This window comes from Pelophylax lessonae (genome assembly GCF_965119305.1).
Source record: "Pelophylax lessonae genome assembly, chromosome: 1".
Lineage (NCBI taxonomy): Eukaryota > Metazoa > Chordata > Amphibia > Anura > Ranidae > Pelophylax > Pelophylax lessonae.
The window spans coordinates 544,602,037-544,623,690 of record NC_138768.1 but is presented as its reverse complement, the minus strand read 5'-3'; positions in this window follow the sequence as shown (position 1 = coordinate 544,623,690).

Sequence of the window (21,654 nt, the reverse complement as noted above, 5' to 3'; positions counted from 1 at the left end):
ATAGAATAGTCAGGGAATGAAATGAGGAAAATACGCCCTGTGAAAACCTGAAAGGGGTAATTTAGGGATTTCTGTACTGCCCTGGCATTTTAGAACCTCAAGAAATGTGATAGGCAGGCAGAAAGTAAGAAGCTGCATAAATTCCAGCATACATTATATACCATAGTTTGTAGACACTATAACATTAACATAAACCAATAAATATACACTTATTGGCTTTTTTTTTTTTTTTTTTGGCAAAGACAAGTAGCAGAATACGTTTTGGTCTAAGTTATTGAAGATACTTGATTTTATTGGAGACATTTATAACAGAAAGTAGAAAATGTGTTTTTTTTCTTCACAATTTGCAGTATTTTTTCTTTATGTAATAAAATAGTAAAAAAAAAACAAAAAACCCGGTGGTGACACCACCAAAAGAATGCTTTTCTGTGAAAAAAATGATAAAAATGTAATTTGTGTCAGTGTTGCATGACTGGGCAATTGCCAGTTAAAGTAGCGCAGTGCTGAATAATGCTCTGGTCCTGAAGGGGGTATATGCAAAGATGCTCTGGTCCTGAAGGGGGTATATGCTTCAAGAGGTAAGGTGGTTATATTAAGACAAAACAGTTTGAAAAACAAGCTGTTATGTGGTTTGTGGTTTGAAGGTTTGAAAGTTACGTTTTTGAAATGGTGCAGCACAATAGACTCCTCGATAAAAGAGTGTAATGTCTTGTGGGCACAGGTTTATATGAATGTAAAGTGGTGCATAAATTGCAAGTGCTATATAAATACCGACATTTACCCATATTTTATCTTTATCACTTTGAAATAGGTAAAAAGTATTCCGAAGGGTGTCATCTTTCTTTATTGTCATTGTCCCTCTCTAAGTTTCCTCATTAAAAAAAGAAAAATATAATCCTGTTTTGCTAATGACTTTTTTTTAGATTCACTATAAAGGTTCATGATTTGGGAAGATTTACACACTATCACATTATTAGATAGTTCAAACAGTGTTTGCAACAGATACTGTAACACAAAATACAGACATTGGGGTTGATTTACTAAAACTGGAGTGTGCAAAATCTGGTGCAGCTTCCTTGTTTTATTGTTAAAGCCTAATAAAAAAAGTTTTTTTTTTTTTTTTTGTCAAAGCTGATTTTTTATCTGATTGGCTACTATATACAGCTGCACCAGGTTTTGCACTCTCCAGTTTTGGTAAATCAACCCCATTGTCTTAATTTTATACTATACAGTGGGGATCGATAGTTTGGGCACCCCAGGTAAAAAGTTGTATTAATGTGCATAAAGAAGCCAAGGAAAGATAGTATAAATCTCCAAAAGGCATCAAATTACAGATTAGACATTCTTATAATACATCAACAAAAGTTAGATTTTATTTCCATCATTGACACTTTCAAAATTACAGAAAACAAAAAAATGGCGTCTGCAAAAGTTTGGGCACCCTGCAGAATTTATAGCATGCACTGCCCCCTTTGAAAGGCTGAGACCTGCCAGTGTCATGGATTGTTCTCAATCATCGTCTGGGAAGACCAGGTGATGTCAATCTCAAAGGTTTTAAATGCCCAGACTCATCTGACCTTGCCCCAACAATCAGCACCATGGGATCTTCTAAGCAGTTGTCTAGAAAACTGAAACTGAAAATAGTTGACGCTCACAAAGCTGGAGAAGGCTATAAGAAGATAGCAAAGCGTTTTCAGATGTCAATATCCTCTGTTCGGAATGTAATTAAGAAATGGCAGTCATCAGGAACAGTGGAAGTTAAAGCAAGATCTGGAAGACCAAGAAAAATATCAGACAGAACAGCTCACAGGATTGTGAGAAAAACAATTTAAAACAAACGTTTGACTGCACGATCCCTCCAGAAAGATCTGGCAGACACTGGAGTTGTGGTACACTATTCCACTATAAAGAGATACTTGTACAAATATGGTCTTCATGGAAGAGTCATCAGAAGAAAACCTCTTCTATGTCCTCAACATGTCCCCACAAAAATCAGCGTTTGAACTTTGCAAAAGAACATATAGACAAGTCTGATGCATTTTGGAAACAAGTTCTGTGGACCGATGAGGTTAAAATTGAACTTTTTGGCCAGAATGAGCAAAGGTACGTTTGGAGAAGAAGGGGCACAGAATTTAATGAAAAGAACCTCTGTCCAACTGTTAGGCATGGGGGTGGATCAATCATGCTTTGGGGTTTTATTGAAGCCAGTGGCACAGGGAACATCTCACGAGTAGAAGGAAAAATGGATTCAATAATATTTCAGCACATTTTGGATGGTAACTTGATGCCATCTGTGAAAAAGCTGAAGTTAAAGAGAGGATGGCTTCTACAAATGGATAATGATCCTACACACACCTTGAAATCCACAGGGGATTACATCAAGAGGCGTAAACTGAAGGTTTTGCCATGGCCTTCACAATCTCCTGACCTCAACATAATTGAAAATCTTTGGATAGACCTTAAAAGAGCAGTGCTTGACAGACAGCCCAGAAATCTCAAAGAACTGGAAGACTTTTGTAAGGAAGACTGGGCAAAGATACCTCAAACAAGAATTGAAAGACTCTTGGCTGGCTACAAAATGCGTTTACAAGCTGTGATACTTGCCAAAGAGGGCAGTACAAGATATAAACTCTGCAGGGTGCCCAAACTTTTGCAGACGCCATTTTGTTGTTTTCTGTTATTTTGAAAGTGTAAATGATGGAAATAAAATCTAACTTTTGTTGACATATTATAAGAATGTCTAATCTGTAATTTGATGCCTTTTGGAGATTTTTCCATCTTTCCTTGGCTTCTTTATGCACATTAATACAAATTTTTACCTGGGGTGCCCAAACTTTCTATCCCCACTGTATCTACTATATATTCTTGTATTTAGTCCAGGGCACCTGCTGCAATTTTTCTGTACCCCAGTTCCTATGTTTTCATGCATAGGACATGGAAACAAGACTAACCGACTCAACTATGCCCAAAGAACATAGGAACTGGGGTGAAGAAAAATGGCAGCGGGTTCTCTGGACTGATGAGTCAAAATTTGAAATGTTTGGCTGTAGCAGGAGGCAGTATCTGCAGGCATCAGGGAAGCATGGTGGAGGTTCCTTGCAAGTTTGGGGCTGCATTTTCGCAAATGGAGTTGGAGATTTGGCCAGGATCAATAGTGTTCTTATTTCTGAGAAATACAGGCAGATAGTTATTCATCATGCCATACCATCAGGGAGGTGTGTGATTGGCCCAAAATATATTTTGCAGCAGGACAACAACCCCAAACATGCAGCCAATGTCAATAGGAACTATCTTCACTGTAAAGAAGAACAAGGAGTCCTGGAAGTGATGGTTTGGCCCCCACAGAGCCTTGATTTCAACATAATCAAGTATTTCTGGGAATACATGAAGTGACAGTAGCATTTGAGGCAGCCTACATCCACATAAGATCCGTGGTTAGTTTTAAAAAATGTTTGGAACAACCTACCTGCCAAGTTCCTTAAAAAAACTGTATGCAATTGTACCTAGAAAAATTGATGCTGTTATGAAGGCAAAGGGTGGTCACACCAAATATTAATTTTATTTGGATTTCTCTTCTGTGCATTTTTCATACTTTTCATTTTGTTAATTGATAAAAATAAAATATTAACACATCTATTTCTTAAAGCAGTCCAAATTTTTGCACAGTACTGTATATTGTTGCGTTTACCGTCCGATTCTGCTTCTGTGTTGTGATTTACCTGTACTGATACCATATGAGACAACTAACAGTTCAATAACATGATAGACTGTATACTTAGCTGCTTTCTTCACAACAAACATATTCTTTTCTTTGCAACATTATACAAAATCAATAAAACTTAGTTATAAAAAATTGAGACATTAATAGGCAATACCTTTTTCAGTAGGACACTTCACCTTAAAAGTTGTATTTAATCCCTTTCATTTGGGGTAATGCTAATAAATGTATTGGTTGCTATTATTAACCTCCCTGGCGGTATGATTCTTTCCGATTTTAGGGGCTGAAAGCGGTACCATTATTATGCATGTAATTCTTAAGAATGAGCAGCCCAAACCAACCATTTATATATAATTTTTTTTTTACTGTGCGTTCTTCTTTATAACATCACGGGTATGATAAAGTTTGAAACACAAAATCATAAATTATAATATAATAAATGACTATAAATAAGTTAAAGTATGTATGTATTTTTATATATATATATATATATATATATATATATATATATATATATATATATATATATACTGTATATATACATATAAATATATATATATATATATATATATATATATATATATATATATATATATACAGGGGTCAAGTCCTGAGAAAAAAAAGTGTGGGAACTCACCCAAGATCCCATCCCCCCACCTCAAAAAAAAAAAAGTGTGTGTGTATGTATATATATATATATATATATATATATATATATATATATATATATACCTTTAAGTGAGGGTCACTTTAGCGACATGGTAACCAGTCGCAGGCCTGTCTGTCTGTCTGGGACAATTTTGTAATTTTTCACAAACATGATATTATCAGTAGGGTTGAGCGGACACCTAGATGTCCGTGTTCGACGGGTTCGGCCGAACTTTAAAAAAAAGTCCGGGTCCGTGTCCCGGACTTTTACCGAACTTTTCCCGGACACCGAACCCCATTGAAGTCAATGGGGACCCGAACTTTAAGGCACTAAAATGGCTCTAAAACACCAAAGGAAAGGGCTAGAGTGCTGCAAATGGCAGCAAAACGTAATTAAGAGCATGGCAAGTGCTCTGCAAACAAATGTGGATAGGGAAATAACTTAAAACAACAAAAAAAAACAGAAAAATAAAACAATGTTCTTCTTCATCTCTAAAGGACGAGGCCCATATGGAGTAGGAGGGAGGTTAAGGTGGTGGTGGATGTGGCGGTGACATAGGCATGCGCACAGGGTGTGCCGGGTGTGCCTGGGCACACCCTAATCACCTAGGGCACATAGCATTGCCAGTGAGGAGATGGGAAAGATCTCCCTCGGACCTGCTCTGCTCTATTTCTCTTTGCCTACAGGTACATGGCCCCGATACATTACTCTCCCTGCTGGCAAACACATGCATGTGTATTTCAACTTTGGGGTGCACACCTTAATGCAATAGGCTGCGCACACCTATGGGTGGTGTAGGTGGAAGCGGCGGTGGAGGAGGACCAGGGCCGGATTAAGAGCATCATGGGCTTGGTGCTGAGGATTTTGAAGGGCCTTAAGGGCCGTGCCTTGCCATGCACCCAGAGGAGGAAGGGTGCAGCCATGCATGCCTAATTCAACATGGGATGCTGTCTCTGAAGCCCATAAACACATCCATGCATCGGCAACTGTCCCTCCTTGTCCGGCCTTCACGCTGTGTGGGGAGGTTCTGAGGGTGCTGCCTGGGGAAGCGAGCATAGAAGCCAGACTTCTGTGTTTACAAGTGACAGAAGAGCGGTAACAGTGAATATGGCCAACCCGGGGCCTATATAAAAGGTAGGGGCCTGGAGCTGCAGCTCCAATAGCCCCTACGTTAATCTGGCCCTGAGGAGGAGGACGAGGTAGCCAACACTGCTTCTTTTCACAAATTTTAAATGAGGGTACACCCCAAAAGAGTGAGAAAGAGCAAAAATGGAACAATGGGTGGGTAAGGTCGGTATCCATTGCTATTCTGCACAAGGTACGGAAAAGTCCCGTGGGATCCATGCCTGGTTCATTTTAATGAACGTGAGCTTGTCCACATTGTCTCTGGACAGGCGGCTGTGCTTGTCTGTTATAACGCCCCCAGCCGTGCTAAATACCCGTTCAGATAATACACTGGCTGCAGGGCACGCCAGCACCTCCAAGGCGTAAAGGGCAAGCTCAGGCCATGTGCCCAATTTGGAGACCCAGAAGTTGAAGGGGGCAGACCCGTCATTCACTACATGTAGGCGTGTGCACACATACTGCTCCACCATGTTGGTAAAATGCTGCCTCCTGCTAAGACGTTCCATCTGAGCTGCTGGTGCTGCTGTTTGTTGTGGCGTGCTGACAAAGCTATTCCACATTTCGGCCATGCTAACCCTGCCTTCTGAGGTGCTGGCGGTGCCCTGGTTGCGTTGGCGACCTCCTCCTCCTCCTCCTCTGCCTTGTGCTTCCACTGCGGCCCCGCTGTCAGATGGGAATGCCAGCAGCATGGCGTCTACCAGCGTGCGCTTGTACTTGCGCATCTTGCGATCGCACTCCAGTGAGTGAATTAAGGACGGTACGTTGTCCTTGTAACGGGGATCCAGCAGCGTGGCCACCCAGTAATCAGCACAAGTTAGAATGTGGGCAACTCGGCGGTCGTTGTGGAGACACTGCAGCATGTAATCGCTCATGTGTGCCAGGCTGCCCAGAGGCAACGAAAGGCTGTCCTCTGTGGGAGGTGTATCGTCCGTGTCCTCTGTATCCCCCCAGCCACGCACCAGTGATGGCCATGAGCTGGCCTGGGTGCCACCCTGCTGTGAACATGGTTCCATCTCCTCCTCCAGCTCCTCCTCCTCCTCATCCTCCTCATCCTCCAGAACTGTGCCCCTGCTGGACAATTGTGTCCCTGGCGTTTGTGTGTGCAGGAACCCACCCTCGGAGCCCCTTGCGAATGACTGCCCTGAAAGCCTTGGAAATGTTACCTCTTCATCCTCCTCCTCCTCCTCATCCTGTGCCATGTCCTCTTCCATCATCGCCCGAATTGTTTTTTCAAGGAGGCATAGAAGTGGGATAGTTAAGCTGAGAACGGCGTCATTGCCACTGGCCATGTTGGTGGAGTACTCAAAACAGCGCAACAAGGCACACAGGTCTCGCATGGAGGCGCAGTTATTGGTGGTGAAGTGGTGCTGTTCCGCAGAGCGACTCACGCGTGCGTGCTGCAGCTGAAACTCCACTATGGCCTGCTGCTGCTCGCACAGTCTTTCCAGCATGTGCAAGGTGGAGTTCCACCTTGTGGGCACGTCACATATGAGGCGGTGAGCGCGAAGGCCGAAGTTACGCTGCAGCGCTGCCAGGCGAGCAGCAGCAGGGTGAGAACGCCGAAAGTGCGCACAAACGGCCCGCACTTTCTGCAGCAGCTCTGACATATCGGGGTAGTTTTTAAGGAACCTCTGCACCACCAAATTCAGCACATGCGCCAGGCAAGGGATGTGCGTCAAACCGGCTAGGCCCAGAGCTGCTATGAGATTTCTCCCGTTATCGCACACCACCAGGCCTGGCTTGAGGCTCGCTGGCAGCAACCACTCATTTGTCTGCTGTTCCATGCTCCTCCACAACTCCTGCGCGGTGTGTGGTTTGTCCCCCAAACAGGCAAGTTGTAAAACTGCCTGCTGTCGTTTACCCCTGGCCGTGCTGAAGTTGGTGGTGAAGGTGTTACGCTGTCCGGATGAGGAGGCGGTAGAGGATGAGGAAGCGGAGTAGGAGGAGTTAGGAACAGGAGGCAAACTGAAGCGCCCTGCAATCCTCGGTGGTGGAAGGACATGCGCCAAATTGCTATCCGCCTCAGGCCCATCCGCCACTGCATTTACCCAGTGTGCCGTTAGGGAGATATAACGCCCCTGACCGTGCTTACTGGTCCACGTATCGGTAGTTAGGTGGACCTTGGCACAGATGGCGTTACGCAGTGCACACCTGATTTTTTCCCCCACTTGGTTGTGCAGGGAAGGGATGGCTTGCCTGGAAAAGTAGTGGCGGCTGGGCATGACGTACTGTGGGACAGCCACCGACATAAGGTTTTTAAAACTGTGCGTCTCCACCAGACGGAATGACAGCATTTCAAAGGCCAATAATTTTGAAATGCTGGCATTCAGGGCCAGGGATCGCGGGTGGGTAGGGGGGTACTTCCTCTTCCTCTCAAGTGTTTGGGAGATGGAAAGCTGAACGCTTCCACGGGACATTGTGGAGATGGTTGTTGGTGACCCAGGTGGTGGTGTTGCTGACAGATCGTCTGTTTGCGGGGTGGCAGGTGCCGGTATCACTACAGATGTGGCTGGAGCGGCCGAGACTGCAGCAGAAGAGGAAGCAGGATGAGCCAGAGACGTTTCTTGGTTTTGAAGGTGTGTACTCCACTGCAGCTCGTGCTTTGCACTTAGATGCCTGATCATGCAGGTTGTGCTCAGGTTGAGAAGGTTTATGCCTTGCTTCAAGCTCTGATTGCACAGGGTGCAAACCACTCGTGTCCTGTCATCAGCACATTTTCTAAAGAACTTCCAAGCTAGAGAACTCCTTTGAGCTGACTTTGGTGCGCTCGTTCCCTTGCTGTGTTGGGCAGTAGCAGGCGTAGTGTCTAGGGCACGGCCGCTCCGCTTCTGCACCCTGCTCCCTCTTCTGCTGTGCTGGTGGCTCTGTGCGACCACCGCCTCTTCCTCCAAACTACTCAGGTCACCTGCATGACATTCATTCCATGTGGGGTCGAGGACCTCATCGTCCTCCACATCATCTTCCACCCAGTCTTCACCCCTGCCCTCCTTGTCGGTCTCCACAATGCTGAACGCCGCAGCAGTTGGCACCTGCGTTTCGTCATCATCGGAGACGTGCTGCGATGATCCTTGCATGTACTCATCTTGAGAAATAAGTGGTTGGGCATCGCTGCACTCAATCTCTTCCACTTCTGGGGCAGGGCTAGGTGGGTGGCCCTGGGAAACCCTGCTGACAGAGTGATCAAAAAGAAGAAGAGACTGCTGTATGGCTTGGGGCTCAGACTGCTTGCCTGATTTGCAAGGGGGTGAGGTGAAAGACGGTTGGACATCGGCTGCAGGTGCCAACTGTGACCTTTCTGCAGTAGACTGGGTGGGAGACAATGTGAAGGAACTGGAGGCACTGTCAGCAGCAAACCAATCTACTATCGCCTCCACTTGTTCTGGCCTCATCACTTCTAGGGGCGTATGATGCCCTACCAAATACTGATGCAGGTTCTGTCGCCTACTCACACTTGAGGAAGGTGTTTCACTTGTGCGTGTAGCTGGCACAGATCGACCACGTCCTCTCCTTGCAACAGGAGCTCTACCAGCAGCACCACGACCCAGGCCACGGCCCTTATTTGACGGTCTCCTCATATTTCTGTAATTTAAGATCTTGCCCTAGAAAGGTTTTTATTGAATAGCGGAATAGGAAATATGATCCAAAAAAGTGTATGTATCTCGCACGTACAAAACCACACTAGGCCCCAATTACTATTGTTTCTACCCCTAAAAGGATGGATGAGGAGTAGGAGGAGTATGGAACAGACAGCACCCTCAAATCTTCAGAAGTATGAGATGAACCTCAAAAACTTGGAAAGGTGGATCTCACACGTACCGACACAGACTATCCCGCAATTCAATTGATCCTCAAAGGTTTTTATTGAATAGCGGAATAGGAAATATGATCAAAAAAAGTGTATGTATCTCGCACGTACACCACCACACTAGGCCCCAATTACTATTGTTTGTACCCCTAAAAGGATGGTTGAGCAGTAGGAGGAGGAGTATGGAACAGGCAGCACCCTCAAATCTTCAGAAGTATGAGATGAACCCCAAAAACTTGGAAAGGTGGATCTCACACGTACCGACACAGACTATCACGCAATTTAATTGATCCCCAAAGGTTTTAATTGAATAGCGGAATAGAAAATATGATCAAAAAGAAAGTGTATGTATCTCACACGTACACCACCACACTAGGCCCCAATTACTATTGTTTGTACCCCTAAAAGGATGGTTGAGGAGTAGGAGGAGGAGTATGGAACAGGCAGCACCCTCAAATCTTCAGAAGTATGAGATGAACCCCAAAAACTTGGAAAGGTGGATCTCACACGTACCGACACAGACTATCACGCAATTTAATTGATCCCCAAAGGTTTTAATTGAATAGCGGAATAGAAAATATGATCAAAAAGAAAGTGTATGTATCTCACACGTACACCACCACACTAGGCCCCAATTACTATTGTTTGTACCCCTAAAAGGATGGTTGAGGAGTAGGAGGAGGAGTATGGAACAGGCAGCACCCTCAAATCTTCAGAAGTATGAGATGAACCCCAAAAACTTGGAAAGGTGGATCTCACACGTACCGACACAGACTATCACGCAATTTAATTGATCCCCAAAGGTTTTAATTGAATAGCGGAATAGAAAATATGATCAAAAAGAAAGTGTATGTATCTCACACGTACACCACCACACTAGGCCCCAATTACTATTGTTTGTACCCCTAAAAGGATGGTTGAGCAGTAGGAGGAGGAGTATGGAACAGGCAGCACCCTCAAATCTTCAGAAGTATGAGATGAACCCCAAAAACTTGGAAAGGTGGATCTCACACGTACCGACACAGACTATCACGCAATTTAATTGATCCCCAAAGGTTTTAATTGAATAGCGGAATAGAAAATATGATCAAAAAGAAAGTGTATGTATCTCACACGTACACCACCACACTAGGCCCCAATTACTATTGTTTGTACCCCTAAAAGGATGGTTGAGGAGTAGGAGGAGGAGTATGGAACAGGCAGCACCCTCAAATCTTCAGAAGTATGAGATTGTGTTCACTGCACCTCAAAAAGGATTTTGTTCACTGCACCCCACAAAGATTGTGTTCACTGCACCCTAAAAGGATTTTGTTCACTGCAACCCAAAAAGATTGTGTTCACTGTACCCCCCAAATATTGTGTTCACTGCACCCCACAAAGATTCTGTTCCCTGTACCCCACAAAGATTGTGTTCACTGCACCCCACAAAGTATTTTGTTCACTGCACCCCAAAAAGATTGTGTTCACTGCACCCCAAAAAGGATTTTGTTCACTGCACCCCAAAAAGATTGTGTTCACTGCACCCCACAAAGATTGTGTTCACTGCACCCCACAAAGGATTTTGTTCACTGCACCCCAAAAAGATTGTGTTCACTGCACCCCCCAAAGATTGTGTTCACTGCACCCCACAAAGGATTTGTTCACTGCACCCCAAAAAGATTGTGTTCACTGTACCCCCCAAAGATTGTGTTCACTGCACCCCACAAAGATTCTGTTCACTGTACCCCACAAAGATTGTGTTCACTGCACCCCACAAAGGATTTTGTTCACTGCACCCCAAAAAGATTGTGTTCACTGCACCCCAAAAAGGATGTTGTTCACTGCACCCCAAAAAGGATTTTGTTCACTGCACCCCAAAAAGATTGTGTTCACTGCACCCCACAAAGATTGTGTTCACTGCACCCCACAAAGGATTTTGTTCACTGCACCCCAAAAAGATTGTGTTCACTGTACCCCCCAAAGATTGTGTTCACTGCAACCCACAAAGGATTTTGTTCACTGCACCCCAAAAAGATTGTGTTCACTGTACCCTCCAAAGATTGTGTTCACTGCACCCCACAAAGATTCTGTTCACTGTACCCCACAAAGATTGTGTTCACTGCACCCCACAAAGGATTTTGTTCGCTGCACCCCAAAAAGATTGTGTTCACTGCACCCCAAAAAGGATTTTGTTCACTGCTCCCCAAAAAGGATGTTGTTCACTGCACCCCAAAAAGGATTTTGTTCACTCCACCCCAAAAAGATTGTGTTCACTGCACCCCACAAAGATTGTGTTCACTGCACCCCAAAAAGGATTTTGTTCACTGCACCCCAAAAAGATTGTGTTTACTGTACCCCCCAAAGATTGTGTTCACTGCACCCCACAAAGATTCTGTTCACTGTACCCCACAAAGATTGTGTTCACTGCACCCCACAAAGGATTTTGTTCACTGCACCCCAAAAAGATTGTGTTCACTGCACCCCAAAAAGGATTTTGTTCACTGCACCCCAAAAAGGATGTTGTTCACTGCACCCCAAAAAGGATTTTGTTCACTGCACCCCAAAAAGATTGTGTTCACTGCACCCCACAAAGATTGTGTTCACTGCACCCCACAAAGGATTTTGTTCACTGCACCCCAAAAAGATTGTGTTCACTGCACCCCAAAAAGGATTTTGTTCACTGCACCCCAAAAAGGATGTTGTTCACTGCACCCCAAAAAGGATTTTGTTCACTCCACCCTAAAAAGATTGTGTTCACTGCACCCCACAAAGATTGTGTTCACTGCACCCCAAAAAGGATTTTGTTCACTGCACCCCAAAAAGATTGTGTTCACTGCACCCCACAAATATTGTGTTCACTGCACCCCAAAAAGGATGTTGTTCACTGCACCCCAAAAAGATTGTGTTCACTGCACCCCACAAAGATTGTGTTCACTGCACCCCACAAAGGATTTTGTTCACTGCACCCCAAAAAGATTGTGTTCACTGCACCCCAAAAAGGATGTTGTTCACTGCACCCCAAAAAGGATTTTGTTCACTGCACCCCAAAAAGATTTTGTTCACTGCACCCCAAAAAGGACGTTGTTCACTGCACCCCAAAAAGATTGTGTTCACTGCAGCCCAAAAAGATTGTGTTCACTGCAGCTCACACACAGAAAAATGGATGTGGATCACTGACACCTGCCTATCTCCTATCCCACACCACACAGCAATATCGATTGTAGTTTGTAGAACACAGTTTCCCTAAAATTCAGCAGCAGCCTCTCCCTAACAGGATTGAGAAGAGATCGTAGATCGGGACTAAGTGCAGACCCCACCCCCCACACAGCAATATCGATTGTAGTTTGTAGAAGACACTGACCCTATAATTCAGCAGACTCTATCCCTAAAATGCCTACAACTCGCCCTGCCTAAACACTCCGACCTGTCCCTCAATTCTATCCGGACACAAATGTTTTTTTCCTGCCTGTCTTTCCCTAATCAGCAGCCAGCACGTTGATGTGTGCTCTGTCCCTGATCTAAGCAGCAGAATGAAGACGCTGCGGCTGCCTGGAACTTATAAAGACTTGGTCACATGCTTCAGACGGCCAATCACAGCTACTGAGACATTTGCAGGCATGGCTGGGATGGCTTAAGGCACACCAGTTAAACGATTGTTGATTGGCTGTTGAAAGCCCGCCATGAAAAGAGCGCCAAGAGTGCCAGCTTCCCATTCATTTCTATTTGGACCTGCACCCACACCTACCTGCATGTTAGAATAGGACACAGTGGTTGTACCCATGTAACTGCGTGTCCAAGTAGAAATGAATAAGACACTGGCAGGTGGATGCACACAACACTTTGTGCATCCCCATGCTGGTAAAAGATGGCCCTGCGCAGGAGACACATATCTGCAGCACCAATTGTGAATGGGCCCTAAATGAGGCTTAAGAATGCTTTTCACTGTCCTGTGATCATCATCATCATTATCATCATGATAATCACACAATACAGCGGCTGTGGTTCAATGCACCTGCACTGTTTGATTAACATGATGTTAATGATCAAATTTAGCTGCTGTATCAATCATGTGCAACAGAGGCATGGCATAGGTGAAGAAGCTGTTTTTTTAGTGACAATACCTTATTTAAGCAACATTCACAGCAGACTTGCTGGTCCCCACTTTCCTCATACTGTCCCTCTGTGCTTTGATGGCTTTTGGCTGCTGTTAATTTCCCCTCAGCCTGAGCCTGCCCTCTTCTCAGCACTTAACTTCCTGAAGGAGGCAGTCAGTGAAGAAGCTGCTGACAGCCGCTGTGCTCTGTGATAGATATCACTCTGCCAGGACCGGAACTTTCTTTTCTTTTTCGGGGAATGGGGCACTGAATGGCCTGACCACGGGACTTAGAAAAAAGTCTCCGGGGCCCCTTTGAGTGAACTGATGGAGCCCAGGATATATGGTCAGACCACATGGGAGCAGCGAGGAACTCGGTACACAGGCAGAAGCAAAAATAAAGTGCATGCACTTTGGATGCTCTGTGAAACCTACAGCTGCCGGCTGGGCCCCCTACAGGAGGTAATGGGAACGGCGTTCCTGCTGTAGAAATAGTACAGGAACGTCGTTCCCATGCGTTCCTGCAGGACTCAAGCCCTGTATATATATATATATATATATATATATATATGTGTATGTCTATGTATATATATATGTATATATATATATGTATATATATATATATATATATATATATATATATATATATATATATACTGTATATATATATATATATATATATATATATATATATATATATATAAAAATATATATACGTATATATATATATATATACAGTACGTATATATATATATATATATATATATATATATATATATATATATACAGTACGTATATATATATATATACGTATATATGTATATATATATATATATACATATATATATATACAAAAAAGTACAGTAAAACTGCAGGAAAGGGCACTGGGGGGCAATCTAATGTGAATTTATGTTATTTTGCAATGTATCAGTGTGTTTGGTGTGTTTTACTTTTGAATTTGTCTCCGGTTCCACCCCCCCTGCGAGCGTCAAGTCGCAGGAGACAGAAGTCGGGGCACAGAGAGCATCGGGAGGAAGATCCGCCGCTGCACATCGCCCGCATACATCGCTGGATCCCGGTGACAAGGTAAGTAACCCCTCTACCAGGATCCAGCGACGCTTCTGGCGATACCCCGAGTGTGGCTCGGGGTTACCGCTTTTGGCACTGAAATTTAACCCCGAGCCACACTCGGGAATACCGCTAGGAAGGTTAAAGAAATGGAAATTATGCTTACTGACCCTCTTGGAAAAACATCACTTTAGTTGTGCACATAACTAGTATCTATGGGGGGCAAAAAAGAAAAAAAAAAAAGGAAACATGATGAAAAGGGGTGCTGTGGCTGTCTGAACACATCAGCTAGCTTGGTTGATTCCTCTATGGGGAAATTGATTAATTTGAGAAATCTACAGGTGTATTAGCTTCAAGGAGAATGGAGTGCTCAGGAGTGTAGTTCGTTCTGCACTCCTGTGACCCGTTTTCAGCAGAGAGCGGGCTGCAGAGTCTGAGTCAGCCGCTCCCACCCCCTCCACAACCCAGCGCTCCAGGGAGGGCTGGGGGAGGACAGAAAGCCAGTGACTGACAGTTGCTAGCTCTCTGCTAACTGAGCTCTGAGAACCAATTGATCAGCGGTGTTTGATCGCCTGGTTCTCAGTCTTAAGCCCCGTCTTAAGACCAAATTCGGCCGGGAATTTTCATCCGACAATCGATCTGCCGATTTTCGGCTTGTTAGTATGATGCTTCCGACTTTGCGGCCGAAAAAAATTTGGTGTGCAGTCAGTACAGATTTCGACAGGAAAAAATCTTATGAGCAAGACTGGGCATGCTCAGAGAAGAAAGAACACAAAGAAAGCTAACCAACACATGACATCACTTCTGAAGTAGAATTTTGTCGGGCGGGAAAATTTGTGTGCAGTCTAGGCACATTCCAACCAACAAAACACCACTCTGGACAAAAGATGGATGACCGGTCGGCGTAAATTCGTTGCATGTGTACTAGGCTTTAGAGCCAGCGGGGGACAGATGCAGTATATAGAGGCTGCATCCACCCATGTAAGCCTGATTCTTAAAAAAAAAAAAAACTGAATTTCTCTTTTTAAGTGATACTAAAGTCTTGTTTTGTTTTGTTTTTTTAGTTAAAAATAACAAACATATTATAAACATATTAACATACATATTATACTTACCTGCTCTGTGCAGTGGTTTTGCACAGAGCAGCCCAGATCTACCTCTTCTCAGGTCCCTCTTCAGTGCTCCTGGCCCCTCCTCCCTGTTGAGTGCCCCTACAGAAGCATCTTGTTATGGGGGCACCCAAGCTACAGCTCCCTGAATCCATTCAGACAATCCCCATTGGCTGACTGATTTTGATTGACAGCAATAGGAGCCAATGGCGCCGGGCTGCTGTCTCAGCTAATAAGGAGGGAAGTGCCAGGCAACTGAGACACTCCTGCAACATTGCTGGATCTAGATGGAACTCAGGTAAGTATTAGGGGGACTGAGGAAGGCTGCTGCACTCAACCGGGCTTTTTATCATTGAATGCATGAAGATAAATAAAACCTTCTGCCTTTACAACACCTTTAAGACTTTACATTTCTCCTTTCTACTCTTTGAGAATGTAAATGTATTGAGCCACAATAGGTCATGTAATGCCTTTATCTCTTATTTGTTCAGCCCTTTCAAGCCAATGAAGGTCAGACATTTTAGCAACACTTGTGTCCCTGCCAGGAAGACCGAAGTCAGACAGACGTTTCTTCTGTATCAGAATATTTAAGATAATTAAATGTCATGTGGCGCTGTTTCCAAAAATATGTCAGTGATGTTGCTCCAGGAGAAGGTTTTTTTTTTATATCTAAGGAACATGGAAACCTTCACATGTCAAAGAACTTGATGACATATTAACAATTTTATTTCATATTCCTTTTTTCAAATTACTAACAAACATAATTATTTTTCATTAGGTAATATACAAAAAGTAAATAAACAAAATAACGCTGCACTGCCCATTCTGATCCCTCTTTCCGACAAGTGCCGGGAATGTAACTGTCCCTGTTGCTGGTGCTCTCAATCAAACTATCAAACCATCAAATGGCTGGTGTCATAACTGATCACGCGTGCAGCATCATGGTAGTTGAAGATCAAACAAAGGCTAAGATGACAGCTCCCTTAAATGAAAATTATAGGAGGGATAAGTCCCACTTAAAATTTTCCCCCTGGATAATCCTAAATAATATACAAAGATACCCAGCACTATAGCACTACCACGATCCCCAGGAGGAGGCAGGAGAAAAGCTGCTAAAAAAACATGCTTAAAGCTGTGTTTTGCACACTCGTTCAGGCGTGTTTAGGCATGTTATGCATTTGAGCATTTATGGAGCATTTATGGACTCCTTTGGCTAGAATATTAATTAATTCTCACCATTGGAATGAAGGAACACTGCAACGCTGGTGATTTTCTTCTACCTGTAAACACTCCTCTTCAAATATGTCTGTAAATGTCTATGTGTGCACAAACACATAGGCTAACATAGAGGTACATTTGCTGGCAGATCAAAAAAGTCAAACTATGAAGGCAGTGTTTTTTATCTACGCTTACTGCAAGATCGTTATTCAAGTGTTTTTAGAAATTGACATCCAGTTGCAACAGATACGTTATTGTTGCTCCCTCCAAAAGAGCTGAACCTATTAGGACCTTATGCATTAACATGTACTAATAGCTGGAGTTAGCAACCACGAATCACCTTGAGATTTGCAGGTGTCTCGTGTAAATCCAGTTCTTTAAGGGGTTGTAAAGGCAGAAGATTTTTTTATCTTAATTCATTCTATGCATTAAAATAAAAAGACTTCTGTGTGACACAGCTCCCCTCAGCCCTCCTAATACTTACCTAAACCCCCTCTCTATCCAGCAATGTTTACGAGTGCTTCAGCAGCCCGGGACTCTCTCTCCTGATTGGCTGAGATACGCCATCGGCTCCCGCTGCTGTCAATCAAACTCAGTTAGCCAATCAGCATAGGGGGCGGGGCGGAGAAGAAGCTGATTGCTGTGGGGGCACTCAACAACAGGGAGGGGCCAGTAGTTCCAGCCAGGGACCCAAGAAAAGGAGGATCCGGGCTGCCCTGTGTAAAACCACTTCACAGAGCAGGTACTGTAAGTATAACATGTTTGTTACTTTAATAGGAAAAAAAAACAAGACTTTACAATCACTTTAATAAAACCACATTTCTATGTCATATGGGAAGCTTCCTTTCTAGAGTTGGTGGCTGACAGATCCCTTTGCATTATCTAAAGCGTTGAATGTACTGATGAGAAGAAACTAAGGCACATAAAGAAACACCATTTTGCATGGTGTGTGGACAATAAAAAGAGACACGTATGATGGGGCCCATTGTAGAAGGAAGAGGGAATGTATTGGGGGCATTTTGTGAAAGACAAAGCAGAGATTTCTCAGATATTTGGGATGTATACTGTAATGCTGTAGATATTTTATTAAAAAGGGTAAAACATATTCCTTGTAATAGTAATAGTAGAATTATTCTCCATTTATATTGTGCATGCCTCCTTCTGCACTAATCCACATTATGCTATCTGGACTAAATTGACTGGAGTCCTTGTTCAACTTTACCAACTGTGTAACTATGTAACCTCCTTGATAAATAGTCCTTTGCCGCACAGCTCTTCTATACAGCGCTGCAATTGTACAGATGCGCTTATACAGTTCTAACAAAAGTTTCTAGGAGTGAATTATTCTGTATAAAAAAGAGCCCCAGGAACACACTGTACAATTACAGAATTGAACTTTCAGTATTTAATGCTATTTATTCATGGTTATAGCTAAGGTCCTGTGAACCAGAAATGCATCAACCACTTGCGTTTTAGTGTTGTTTCAAAAAAAAGTGAAGAATTGGAGGATTTACTCTGCGCTGGATATTCTTTTTGCTACATTGTATCCTGCCAACAAAGAAGGTGGTTCTGTGTGCACTACCAAGTGTAGAAGGTCTACATAAAAGAGTGAGCCATATGTTTTCCTATTTGGAATTCTATTTAAATGTTTAACTTCAGTAAATAGAAAAAAATAACAAAACGACCAATTCTATCTTCTTAAATTCAACATTGTTTTGCCACAAAAGAACCGCATGGGGATCAGAGGCCAGCTGCTGTCAAAGTGGTTGTAAACCCTCACATATACCCAGTGAAGTTACTGGCCTCAGATGATACACAGAGATTAAACAAATCCTCCTACATAGAATTGACCTTTTTATCTGCAGTCTTCTCTTCCCTACTCACCTTCAAAAGGGCAGAAGTGTTTTAAAATCCTTCCCCATCTGTTAGTATCACAGATGAGGGGGCGAAGAGCTGCAGTTACAGTGTGTGAGAGCTGATTGGGGAAAAGGAACACACCCCCTTCATACAGCATACAGGAGCGAAAGAAAGATATAGAGCTTTGTTCTAAATATACATGCAGCACCCTCCTAGGTAGGTGCTAGGCAAACACATAGAGTCGCTCTGTCTGCTTATCAGGAGAGCATGATCTGTCAGTTTAGCCTGTCACATGTTCTCAGGTGTGATTCATTGGGTCTCCCCACTGTATACAATGAGGGAGATTGTTGGACAGTGGAGGAAACCTGACCAATAGCACACGAGGGTTTATGACTGTCCCAGTGGGCTGGCATTTCCTGCAATGCATCCTGGGATTGGGAATAAATGCTTAGGGGGCATGCGACAGAGTGTCTTTTGGTGGGAGCAAAGTCCCAGGAGGAGGTGAATGGCTGTCTCTCCTCTTGCAGGTGTGAGTAAGGTGGTCCAGGCAGTCAGCCTAGGGACCAGGTGTGGAACTGTGCTGTAGAGGATCCAGTGGAGCTGTTGGGCAGAAGACTTTGGCGAAAACAGTATTGTGAGTACTAAGGGGTCTGCCCAAGGGTCTGCCCAAGAGAGGGGACCACTCCAGAGAAGTCAGGGGATCAAGGAGGCAGCTCACCCAGTAAAGGGGGTGCCAAGTAGTTAAACCCTGAAGATTAGGGATAAAGGGGGCGCCAGGAAGGACCCTGAAGTTGTTCAGCAGTACAGTCTACCTCAAAGTACAGCTTGCCTTAGGATAGAGTTTCCTCAGGAAGCTCAAAGAACTCCTTTCACAGCCATGGGCAAAGTGAAGCAGGAAGCAGCGGCCTAGCCATGACTAGCTCAACTCAGTGTTACACAGCGTTACTCAGCGTTACTCAGTGTTACTCAGCGTTACACAGCGTTACTCAGCATAAATCAGCATTTTCAAGTCGTCCCTGCCCTTTGTGCATAGTTTTAGTCAGTTGAAGTATCCCACTCATCCTTTCTCCTATCCAAGTTCCTAATAAAACATAGAAACCTAAAAAAAAAACTAGATTGATTCTTGTCTGAGGTAAAACATTTGGAAAAATGCCAAATCGTTCTACTGTTGCTAATGGTAATCCAGGGGAACCCGTAATCAGCACCTCCCTTGGGAGTAGTGCTACATACAAGTTGTGTGCTGAGCTCCTTCTCCATCACAAATATATTTTATGTGTCGGGAAAACTACTCAGATGTGACTCATGCTGATAAAAGAGAAACAAAGCACCAAAGAGAATCAACACTTAAAGCTTTGGAGAGAGGCAAGTAAACACTACAGATATAGGTGCTTTGTTCAGATTTCATGACTGAGGTTTACAACCACTTTAAGGAAGCTTGATAGGATGGTTGTCTTCCATCCCATACACATTTATCTAAGCACATTATCCATGGAACAACCTTTAGTAAGACCAATACCCAAGATACTACTGAAGAATGGTTTACTATCATTATTTTAATCTTCTTTAGTCACTCATAATATTTAAAGTATTAAACACAAACACCAAGCTGTAATATATTGCAGCTTACCTATCACTAGATGTGGTGGCTGCATTGGTTTTCTTTTTTAGTCTTTTTTACCTCTGTTTTCAGCTGGTGATCTGGCTAGTAACATACCTCCTGTATTAGGGTGCCCCCAATGTGAATAAATGAGCACAAGGGGCATAGCAGACAGCAGCTTTGTTAATCTGGGAGGAGGAGTGTTAGATGGACTAGACGATTTAGATCACTAACAAATTTAAGTCACACCCCAGCTCACAGTGCAGTTATACAGTCAGTTACAGCAACAGTTTTTTGGGGGTATAAAGGTTTTACATAAATAAATTAAAAGCTTATCATTGTACGCACCCCTGTCCAGGGCCGGATTAAGAGCATCATGGGCTTGATGCTGAGGATTTTGAAGGGCCTTAAGGGCCGTGCCTTGGCATGCACCCAGAGGAGGAAGGGTGCAGCCATGCATGCCTAATTCAACATGGGATGCTGTCTCTGAAGCCCATAAACACATCCATGCATCGGCAACTGTCCCTCCTTGTCTGGCCTTCGTGCTGTGTGGGGAGGTTCTGAGGGAGCTGCCTGGGGAAGCGAGCATAGAAGCCAGACTTCTGTGTTTACAAGTGACAGAAGAGCGGTAACAGTGAATATGTCCAACCCGGGGCCTATATTAACCTCCCTGGCGGTATGATTGTCAGGAATTACATACCAAAAGCGGTACAATTGTTTTCATGGAAATTTGGCGTTATGTATTATAGGCCTACAATTCTTAGTAATTACTGACTTAAACCTGACCAAAACAAGACTCTAGTAGACATCCCAGATGTGATAAATTTGAAACACAAACACGTGAATTATAATCGAATCAATAATATTATTTTATTATCTAATATATAATATATATAATAAAATTATATTATTGATTAGATTATAATTCATGCATTATATATTATATATAGATATATGTGTGTATATATATATATATATATATATATATATATAATATATAACGCATGAATTATAATTGAATCAATAATATAATTTTATATATATATATGTGTGTGTGTGTGCATATATATATATATATATATATATATATATATATATATATATATGCATATATATATATATATATATATATATACCGGTATATATATATATATATATATATATATATATGTGCATATATGCATATATATATATATACATATATATATATATATATGCATATATATATATATATAATATAAAATGTGTTTTGTGCAAGGTTTTTTTTTTTTTTTGAATTTCCCTCCCTAGTTCCGCTCCCATGCAGCATTGCGAGGGACGGAGGAGCGGCGGGACTCTCGGCTGGCGATCTCAGCAATGAGAGATCATCGCTGGATCGCCAGGATAAGGTAAGAGAACACCGCTGCGCTCTCTGCACATCCACCCCGAGCGAGACT